General features: G+C 53.5%; 1 long non-coding RNA gene across 2 annotated transcripts; it reads right to left on the bottom strand.

Moving 5' to 3' along the window:
• Nucleotides 1-8,977: 8,977 nt before the first annotated feature.
• Nucleotides 8,978-10,802, bottom strand: LOC131502325 (uncharacterized). Of its 2 annotated transcripts, XR_009257009.1 has the most exons (3): nt 10,273-10,802; nt 9,311-9,360; nt 8,978-9,185 (listed from the first exon to the last, which is right to left on the bottom strand). It is a non-coding gene; the product is annotated as an uncharacterized LOC131502325 (long non-coding RNA). The 2 variants fall into 2 exon arrangements; XR_009257008.1 differs by lacking the exon at nt 10,273-10,802 and having other exon boundaries at nt 9,311-10,152.
• Nucleotides 10,803-11,116: the final 314 nt, after the last annotated feature.

The raw sequence follows: 11,116 nt of genomic DNA, 5'->3' as shown, positions 1-11,116 counted from the left end.
GAAAACAGGGGCACCTGGGTGACTTAGTCGGTTGCGTGTCCGGCTCTTGATTTCAGCCCAGGTCAGGATTTCACAGTTTATGAGATGGAGCCCCATGTCGGGCTCTGTGCGGAGCCCGCTTGGGATTTTCTCTCTCCCTTTCTCTGCCCCTCCCCTGCTCACGCACTCGCACGCGCGCTTTCCCACTCTCAAAAATAACGAAATAAAATCTTCAAAAAAGCGAAATATATAAAGAAAACAATACTTACAGTTCTTGCAACTTCTTATGACAGAGGACACAAGTATCAGACCCTGATCATACCTGTGAGAACACATTGAGGAACACAGTGGTTATCGATGGGGGGACGTGGGAATTCACAGCTGATTAAGGTTTTATAGAGGATCTGGGGTGGGATTTTAGGCTGGTGCAAGTTGACCTAAGCCAGTTTGGTCTTGCAAAAACGATTAGGCTCTTTTTGGAAAATCTCTGTAGCCTTAAGTAGTTAGAGGTGGGTGAGGGCATAGCGTCCCTCCCCCACCGTGCCACCAGGTTACCATGAAACGAAGTCCTCAGCCAAGTTCGGAGCAAGCTGAGCAAAGCAGTCATATCACTTGTTCTGGAAATCCCGTGACGTTCCCGCCCTCTTTTTAAGAGCTCCAACTGCGCCTGCCTCTACCTCGCAGAAAAGTCTGCCTGAGGCAACTACGAGGGGATTCCTGCGGGCGGGCTTCTCTAACCTTCTGGTCGAACTCCAGGGGCGCAAAGTCCACCAAATCCGCGGCTGGATTCGCGCAGGATCACTTAGGAATCAAGCCCGCGTGCCATTCCTACCAGAACAAACCGCAGGGCGGGCCAGATTTTCCACCTCTGCACCTGCACCGGCTGGAGCCCCGCTCCTGTTCGCAGCCAATACACCCCTCTCGAAAGCCACTACTTTGACGAGCGCGAACTCATTCCTAACGCGCTTTATGCTAACGAACAAAACCTCTGGGGCTGATTGAAGCACAGGTCACGGTGTGCGCCCGAGAGTGTGGACTTGTGATAAAATGCTAACTGACCGTTTCCTAAATGCGTGTCCCCAATTAGGCCCACCGCCGTCTCCTAAAGCGATGAAACCTAACACTTACCTACCTACCTACCAAATGAGCCACGCGGAATTGACTTTACATTACGCCCCACATAACGACCATGCGTTTCCTGCTCCTGTTGACACAAATAAAACAGAAAGCACCTACGACAATTTAGCACCCCCTGTGGTGAAGTTTGGAAGCGCCCAATTAGAGAGGGGGAAAAAATGCTCCTGGTTCAGCCAGCCAGCTCTTTACGGATTACAGAGTGTTTTATAGCAAGACAACAGTGGCCCGAAGGAGGGGCTTCCTGACCCTTCCACCTCAATTAGGGCACTTCGGCTTCCTTGTAAACTTGCACTGGCCCCACCAGATTGGAAGGCCGTTAACACTTTGTAAACCTCTGTGATGGCTGCTGCATCTGAGGGACGGCAGGAAGAACAGGAGGAGGGAGGGGAGGAGGGAGGAAAGGAGGGATGGGGAGGGTGGGGAGAGAGACAGGAGGAGGCTGGCAGGAAGGATGGGAGGAGATGCTGCAGGAAAGGAGGCCAGGCTGGCCTCTGGGGAGGCAGGAATCCTGAGGAATGCCCCCGTCGTGCTCCCCCCGGGAGGCAGGATGTTTGTGGACTGCTGTGCTCAGAAGCACTTACACCCTCCGCTGCGGAGATACCGTCTGAAGCTTGCCCTCAGCTGTCAGCCCTTCCCCTAGGCTGACGGAACCACCGTGCCCAGGGTCATGCCAGCTTCCGGAGCAGCACCCCCTGCCAGGGGCTGGTCCACGCACGGCTCGTCCCTCCAAGCCCAACTCAGAACTGCTCTGAACAGGCACCCGAGCTCCAGAGCTCCCCGTGGGGTCAGCTGAGGCTTCGGTCGGTCGGGCTAGCATTGCAGTTCGGTCTTTGCCTCTGCCCGCTTCTGCTTCCAGTTCCTTCCTCCTCTGGGTACTGATCCTAGGAGTGCTCCCCCCGCCCCCCCCCCCAAATTCCCTGCGTGCCAGTCTCTGTCTCAGCGTCTGCTGCTCCGGAAAACCCCACCTGCAGCATCAGGGGGTGGGTCACTCTGCCCACCTGAGATTGCGGAGCTGGGATGCTGACACTGGAGCCCAGGACCCCCGAGGGGGGAGAAAAGGGGGCAATAACCAGCTTTAACGACCAGCCAGCACAGCTCCACCTGCCTCTCCCTGTTTCCCACCACTTCCCCCCTCCCCCCCCAACCCCGTCCCCCGCCCGCGGGCCGGTTCTGCAGGCATTAGACTTAGGTTTCTGGCTGTGTGCGTTCTCAAATCTTCCTTTTCCCTGTGAGCACAGCCTCCCACATCCTGTGGGTTTGCCGGCTTAGAACCCGAGGGGGCAGGGAGCAGAGGAGAAGGCAGACACAGAGGGGGAGGGGCAGGCAAGAAGAGTGCGCCTGTGTCTAATATGTAAAGAATGGTCCCTCTTACATGCAAAATGTGACAACTGACCCCCCAAACAGCTCCCTCCTGCCCAGAAAGTGTTAATCCACCTCGCAGGGGGGAGGCTGGCCTCCCCACAGGCTATTTCCCTGGGCCTGCCTGGCTGGGGATCAGGCCCATTGTTAATAAGTAATGACAGCCCAGCTCCTCCGTGGATTCCCCTGGGGTTTTGTGTCAGAAACGTCTTCCCTCGCTGCCGCTCGAGCTGACAGGCTCCGGCTCCCGGCAGGCAGCTGTGAACACAGGCTAGCCTCCGCCAGGATGCCCCACGTCATGGGGCCCAGAGCCCCAGGGCAACAGAGAGGGCGATCCGCCCATCCCTACTCCCCTCTCAGGTGAGCATGACCTCAGCTGCCTGCAGGGACGGCGGCGGTGGCCCGGCCGCTGGGACCCTCGTGGCCTCCTTCCACAAGGGGCGGGGACGTGCCCTGGTGAGTGGTGAATTCCCAAAGCCCTCAGCCTGCGGGAGACAGCTGATCGCCTCAGTCCCTGCCTCCGCTCCGTGGGGAATTGGCTCACGAGGGTTGTTGTTGCTGTTGACGACACTGTTTTCAAGCCGCTCCACGCACGCACAGCGTGTTTCAGCTGGCCTTGCTTACTAGCAGGAAGTTCTCTCTTGTGTCTGACTTAAGGAACAAGCACGTTTGGCACTTCGCGTTTGCCCAGGAAGAGCTCACGAACTAAAGCATTCTGGAACCTTAGGGAGAAAAAGAAAATGTTGGTTCCACCTTGCCAGCGCTAGGTCCTGTTTTGAAATATAGGCTTTATTATTATTCAGGTGTGGTGAGGCCAACAGATCAGGAGGGGCCCGCCATAGAGAAGAGAATTGGTGGTGCTTACAAATCTCAAGAGGAGGAGGCTCGCCAGGCCCCGGGGGCTGCACGGGGTGGCACTAGGGTCTGTTAGGAGGCTGAGGGAGAGGGGGATCCTGTGGGCAAGAGCCTTTCATGTAGTTTCCGAGGGGAGGAGCGGGCGAGGCAGGGTAAGCAGGTTTGGGGCTGGCTAGTTAGAATAATCTCAGTGGGCTCTGGGGCACAGAGGGGTCCCTAGTAGTCTGATTAGGGTAGGTGGATGGCGCCCAGGAACGTGACAGCCTGATAGAGGAGGTGGTTAGGGGTGTGGGGTCTGCGCTGGTCGGTTTGCATTTGAAAGGTGCACTCCAGGGCGAGTTGTCTACCATCTCCAGAAATTGGCTAATCCTGGGCCGGGGAGTCCCTTCCTTCCAGGTCAGCACGGCCCCAGATATCAAAGCATCAGAACACAGGAAATAAAAGGCATGACTGACACGGGTTCATGGTTTATACTGCTTGGAATAACGTTCGGTTCATTTGAAATCCATTTATGTCACCTTCCCAGCAGCATTATTAGGAACAAGAGAAAAGAGGAACGACGCAAATGTCCACCAGCAGAAGAATGCTTAAGCAAACAATGGGCTCACCATAGTATAGCGTAATATACAGCAAATAAAAAGAACGACATGCCAGAGCGCCTGGGTGGCTCAGTCGGTCAAGCATCTGACTCTTGATCTCGGCTCAGGTCATGATCTCACTGTTTGTGCGATCCAGCCCCACGTTGGGCTCTGCGCTGACAGTATGGAGCCTGCTTGGGATTCTCTCTCTCTCTCTCTCTCTCTCTCTCTCACACACACACACACTCGCTCGCTCTTGCTCTCTGCCCCTCCCCCACTCCCTCTCTCTCTCAAAATAAACATTTAAAACAAAAAAAGAAAGACGTGCCTATGTGCACTGATATCTACTGTTCGTGGAGATGTGCTACAATTTTAAATGGCAGGATGATTCACATCCACAATACGATCCCATTTGCGTAAAAACGAAAGGACTGACAACAAATCTTTATGTGGTATATGCACATACGTGTACACAGATGAATAGGAAGACGTGTGCGGAAGAATCCACACCCGGGAGCTAGAAGTTGTTACCTCTGGGAGGTGTTGCAGGTTGGGTTCCCAGGGAGGCAGGTGCTGAGATGGAGTTGGGAGCGCCAAGGGTGTACTGGGAGGAGCACCCGGCAAGGGAGAAGGGCAGAAGCGGGACTGGGCAGGGGGAGCCGGCAGGTGGCAATGCAGCTCTGAAAAGTCTCTGGGAGCCCAGAGCAAAGGGTGCCATTGGGGGAGGGCTTGCGTTCCCGGGGAAACGGGGAAACGTCCAGCCCCGAGTGCCACGGTCTTGCTCAGCTGTTGGCTGGGTGGGCGGTGGAGAGGGGGTGTGGGGGGGCTGTCGACTGTGGGGGGTGGAGGGGGAGGAGGGGATCAGAGCAGCTCAGGCACGTATCAGCCACGGAGGACATGGAGTGTGGGGAGGAGGAGATGACAGAGAAACTTTTACTTTCCTAGCCCTTGACTTTGTACTGGAGACTGTATGCCTCTGTGTAAGTTATAAACAGAGGGACTGACGAATATTCTAACTGGCTCGCGCCTGTGACTCCTCCCCCTCAAGGCAAGTCCTCGCTTGCCCTCAACAGCTGCAGTGGCCCAGGGACCCACCCAGCTGCAGCTTTTACCCAGTTTCTTTTCGTCTGGCTTTAGCTAAGAAGACCATATGCTCGTATGCGCTTTCTCCGTTTCCGACGATGCTGTCCCAATATTAACGTTCCTTTCTAGGAACGGGATTGTGGCGCTTTGCAGATTCGGTGTGTCCAGTGCGATACTAATGCTGCGGACAGACGAAGCAAGAGCTTAGGTCCTCCCAGGGGAGATGGAGAGTCACATTTGCAGCTGCACGCTTTTTAGGGCGGCCTGTGCTCCTTGCCGAACGAGAAGTTCAAGTAAGGGGCATTAGCATCCAGAGGAGGGGGGAATGGTTGTGACCATCTCAAGCATGGTTCACATCAAGGCAAGTTTCTTAGAGGGGTGGCGTTTGGACTTGGCCTTGAAAGATGGAGAAGGAAGGGAAGAGAATTCCAGTCAAAGGGAACAGCATCAATAATAAAAGAGGCAATGTGCAGTGTATTTATAGGCTCCAACATAATTCAAAAGTCCCAAAGTCAGATGGCCTTCAGACAAGTCCCAGTCCCGTGTCTCCCGTGTCTCCCAGGGTATCTTGCCACACGGCCCTGCGTGGTGTTGGCTTCATTGCCAAATTCCAAACAATGGCTCCCCTCCAGCTGTAGATTGCTTACAAAATGGCTGCCACCCTTCCAGACCTCACATCCTCACACTGGCCGGGGGAAAAGGGACTCACTTCTTCCGATAGCTACCAAGGAGGGTGCCGTTAGCCTCACTTTCCCATAAGGCTCCAGCACATGCTTCCTGACATCTCACTGGCTCTACTTGGGTTACATACCTATCCCTAGAGCAATCACTAAGGTCAGGGTAGACTTCTAGGCCCTGCAAGGACTTGATCGGAGATAGTTTCAGGTTAAAGACAACAATGCCAATTCCTGTGGTGGCAAAAGGGCATCAGAATTTACCATTTACTCCTAAGGCTAGAACAGGAGTCGAGATACAGATGTAGCGAAAGCCTTCAAAAGCATCGTTAGAGGGAAAGACAGGACAACACAGAGATCTATAATTTTTTTTTTCCTGCTACACTTTAATTGCCCTTCTCTGGCATGCGCCGCATAAATTAAGAGCTAGTTAATGCTGTAATGCGTAAAACAATTTCATGCATCTTAAATATTGCACTTGTACTTTAATTCCACATTAAGTGGTCCCCTGAAATTTTTAAATTTACAAAGTCACTGCTGTGCTACATGAAAAAGGTGCTAATTAAGTGTTAATCAGTAGCCAGATAACCTTCGCTGAACCCTGCCCAAGGTCTCCAAAATGACCCATTGCCAGAGAATGTGATGTGATGGCCACAGAACAGAGAACGAAGACACAGACGTGAAATGGTTTCTTAGCCACATCCCAGCCAATTAAGGCAGATTTGCCCATTATGCCATTCTAATTAAATGACATCTACTATAGTGGACACGAGGCTAATAATAATAATAATATTTAATGCTGGCAGAGCTTTCCATATTCAAAACACTAGCTAATTAACAAGTGGGCATCCCTTCCTGGGCAAGGAGAGGGCTTCTTTCGGGTGGTCCTGCTAGAAATCTGAAGGCACGCACGAGGGTGGATACGAGAAAAGTGGCTCCTCCCTTTAAGGGACTCACCATCTTATAGACGAGCGGTACTCAGAGTGTGGTCTGTGGCCCATGCTAGTCCACAGTAAGATAAGCGTTAAGAGTAGCCATTCTGAAACCTTGAAAGCAACTTGACCTTGTAACATCCAGGCCGGTGATGAGTGGACTCTTATTGAACAGGAAATTAAACACACACACACACACACACACACACACGCACGCACACACACACACACACACACACCCCACACGCACGTTTTTCACCACAGATGGTCTGAGAAGCACTGTCACAGACCTATTGGTGTAGAATAAGGGGATATGGATTTAGCTGCATTCCCACGAATAAAAGAGAAGAGGCTTAGCAGCATGCTATCTCACACCTCTATATTAGTCTGCTTGGAATGTTCCGCACCCCCAGCTCTTCCACGTTCTGTTCAACCTCTCTTTCACACATGTCAAGGCATCTCCGTTCCCGGACCGTCCCGAGAGGACTCTACTTCCTTCGGGAAGGCTTCGCTGTGCCCCCTCCCCTCTCCCCTACAACGAAGCCGCCCTGCCGTCCTCCTCCCTCAGCCGCGTTATTACACTTTCCACGTGGCACCGAGTATGTTGCTTTGTCTGATGGGACTGACCGGTCCTTGAAGATAGGGCTGATGCTCTATGGCTTTGAATTCCTAGCACAGGGCACATACTACATGCTCACTGAAGGTTTACAGATTCAGTTTTCAGAAAATGGCGGAGGGACCCCGGGGGGGCTCAGTCAAATAAGCGTCCAACTCTTGATCTTGGCTCAGGTCATGATCTCGTGGTTTGTGAGCACGAGCGGCTCATCAGGCTCTGTGCTGACAGTGCGGAGCCTGCTTGGGACTCTCTCTCTCTCCCTCTCTCTGCCCGCTCCCTCTCTCTCAAAACAAACTTTTTAAACAAATTGTGCGTAAAATACACATAACATGAAATTTGCCATTGTAACCGTTTTGAAGCGTACAGCTCGGTGACATTAAGCGCTTTCACACGGTTGTGCAACTGTCACCACCATCTCCAGAACTTTTTTCATCTTGCCAAACTGAAACTCTGTCATTAGACACAAACTCCCCATTCTTCCCTCCCCACCCAGGCCCTGGTGACCCCCATTCTACTTCCCATCTCTATGAATTTGACTACTTTAAGTACCTAATATGAGTGAAATCATATAACATTTATCTCTTTGTGACCAGCCTATTTCACTTAGCATGTCTTCAAGTTTCATCCATGCTATAGCAAGTGAATTCAGAAGTGAATTCAATGGTTTTTGTTTATTTTTTTTTATGTTCATTTATTTTTGAGAGACACAGAGACAGAGCCCGAGCAGGGGAGGGGCAGAAAGAGAGGGAGACACAGAATCCGAGGCAGGCTCCAGGCTCCGAGCTGTCAGCACAGAGCCCGACGCGGGGCTCGAACTCACAAGCTCTGAGATCGTGACCTGAGCTGAAGTTGGATGCTTAACCGACTGAGCCACCCAGGCGCCCCAAATTCAATGTTTTTTAAGTTTATTTATGTTTTTAGTAATCTCTATACCCAATGTGGGACTCGAAGCCACAACCCTGAGATCAAGAGTCGCACACTCCTCCAACTGATCCAGCCAGGCACCCCGTGAACCCAGTTCTAAAATCCTCCCATTATTATACGGTTTTGCAATGAGCAGGGAGGGCATCCCCCCTCCCCACCATCCCGTTCTGCTTGTAGTTGAAGCAGAGCCGAGCAGAGAGAGGAAAGGGGTGATGGTGATCCAGGAGGTGGCAGCAGAAAACAAAGGGTCCCCGTGCTCCAGCAGAGTTCCTGGGCACCCATTCTGGCCCGTTTACTCAGGTTCCTGGCCCAGCTATTTAGCCTCTTGAAAGTTGGAGTTCCCAAATCTGGACAGTAAGCCCAGCAAGGAGCAGTCCCGAGAGGCCTTCTGACAATGGGCAGTGGAGTGTAAATGACAGTAGGAATGGATTCGAAGTCCTAGCTGTAGTCCTACCAGTACCCGTTGAGTGACCTTGGGCAATTCACCTAACCTCTCTGAGCCCGGTCTGTAAAATTGGGAAGATACTGCAGTGTACCTTTCTTTTCTTTAAAAAAAAAAAAAAAAAAAGTTTACTTTTTATTTTGAGAGATAGAGAGGGGCACGGGGACAGGCAGAGACAGAGAGAAGGAGAGAGAGAGAATCCCAAGCAGGCTCCCAGCTGTCAGCACAGAACCCGATGCGGGGCTTGAACCCACGAATCGTGAGATCATGACCTGAGCCAAAGTCAGATGCTTAACCGACTGAGCCACCCCGGCGCCCCAATACAGTGTACCTTACAGGGTCGTTGAGGGGATCTGATGAGATAACGCATATAAACCACTCGGTAAACTTTAAAGAAGTGCATGTGCCAGCTATGGGTATTTTTATTACCAGTACAAAGGCCGCAATAAAGAAGACGGTAAGGCTCGCTGTGCACGCTTCCTGCTGAGGATGTGAAAAATAGCTAGGGCGTGATTCGGCCTTCGTCTTTGGAGCATTTCGGATTTCATTCTTTTTTCTTTCCTCCTCCCTCTAAACCTTTGCCTTAAGAATGCGAGGGCCACCGCGCTGCCAATGCGAGAAAGAAATAGGCACCACGGAATTCACGAGGGCATCAGCAGGCGCGGGTGGGAAGCGTGAGCCGTGCAGCGGGTCGCGCGCTCATAACAAAACGCCAAGGGGCAGAGGCTTACCTTGGAGGAGCCCACGGCGGGCTTGAACCCATGAGCCATGAGATCAGGACCTGAGCGGAAAAGTCAGACGCTTAACCGACGGAGCCACCCAGGCGCCCCTCTGCTCCTTCTCTACTCACCTCTGTCCCCCTTTGCAGTTTGGGTAACCATGATCTCCTCCTGTTCCTTTGGTCCAGGGTGGTAACAAGTCGGGTGCTAACAGTTTCTGCTTCTTGGCTAACCCTGTGGTTACCCTACACCCACATCTCTGTTGATGGGCCCTTTGTACATAAATACTTCTCAAACTATCCTAATTGCTTCCTGTTGAGACCCTGCCTGATCCACGTGCCTGTGGTCAGGGCCATTCTAAGCAGGGTAATTGTCGCTGCCCGATGTCCCACAGCCCCCCTCCTGCCTAGCTCTTCTCATTTTGGGCCGTGGTTGAAGGAAACAAAGGAGTCGGGCTACATCCCAGAACACGAGAGTTGAGGGTGGGGAAATGTCCTGGATGTTGGGAGAGACCGGGCTGAGCTCTTTGGGTGAGATCCCTGGGCCTGGGGTGGGGGGGGGGGGGGGGGAGGCAGTGGTAGGGTGGAGGGGAGCGAGGGAAGCACGGAAAAATCTCTTTTTAGGAATGCTGTTTGTCTGTGGGAACACACACCTCGCCCCTTGTGGCCTCCAGGGAGGCGTTTATTGGCCCCCATTAAAGTGGAGCCTGACCTCACCAGTCTCTTTCCGTTCCAGGCAGATCAGAGGCCTTCGGCTTTTCTGGAACATCGAAGTACGACAGCCACCACGTTCCCTTCTTCAAGAACCTGCTTAGCCCCCCTTCCCAGAGATGCTGCTTCTCAGTCCCCTCTAAGGGGCCCCGAGGGCACGAGACCCTCCCCTCGGCCACAGGGGTAAGGGTAAGGGAGGGGCACCTGACCCAACCAGACCAATTAGAAGCCCTCCCAGGAACTTGGCCGGGGCGGGGGGCGCACCTAGGCAGTTCCAGGCAGTCTCCGTGGGCTACTTGAACGCTGTGTGCCAGGCACAGTTGTGGGCTCAGGGGAGGGCGGAGTGAACGCAGCGAGGAGGGTCACCCGAAGCAGCCACCTTCCACCTTGGGCACAGAGCAGCACGGGGAGCTGGGAAGGAAGAAGGTCCTCCTCGGAGGAAAGCAGCCATCAGAGAGCTCAGAGCCTCCGACACGGAGCAGGAGAGAAGAGGGCTGCCAAGGTGCCTGCCGGCCCCCCAGTTGCCGGTTCCCTTCCCCAGAGGCCGGCCGCGCTTCCTGCCCTTGAATCTCCGAGGTAGCCTCCTGTTCTTCCCATAAATTCTCCCTTTTTACTGGAGCTCGCGCAAGTGGGCTTCTGTTTTGTGCCGCTAGACTGTCCCTGCCCGAGGCGCACCACGTGATACAATTAGCTCACGGTCCCTCAGGGGCAATTTATCCTTTCTGCAGACTGTCTGCCATAAATTTCGAATCTCCACCTGGCTTCCCCTTGCCGACCAGTGAGTGTCCTTCTGGGTTCACTTTTGTTCTCGCGGGCCGCCAATGAGCTCGTGTCACCGGATCCGATGGCCTCTCCGTGCCCCGTCCCCTCTTGTCTCCTCACTGTTCCACATGGCTGACCGCCCCCTTCCTCCCCCACACTCCGCCCCACGTGGCTTCCCTGCCACCCCTCTCCCCTGCGTCTCTCTCTTCCTCCCTCTCCTGGTCTTCATTTGTCTCCTTGTCTGGCTTTCCTGGCGCCTCGAGTGCCCCACTTTGTTTGCCCCGTCAGCCTCTTCTGAACGTTCTTTCTGGCTCTCTTGGCAACCCCCCCCCCCCACCACTCTTAC

Source organism: Neofelis nebulosa, chromosome X, assembly GCF_028018385.1.
Source record: "Neofelis nebulosa isolate mNeoNeb1 chromosome X, mNeoNeb1.pri, whole genome shotgun sequence".
Taxonomy (NCBI): domain Eukaryota; kingdom Metazoa; phylum Chordata; class Mammalia; order Carnivora; family Felidae; genus Neofelis; species Neofelis nebulosa.
This window is presented reverse-complemented; position numbering and strand designations above follow the sequence as displayed.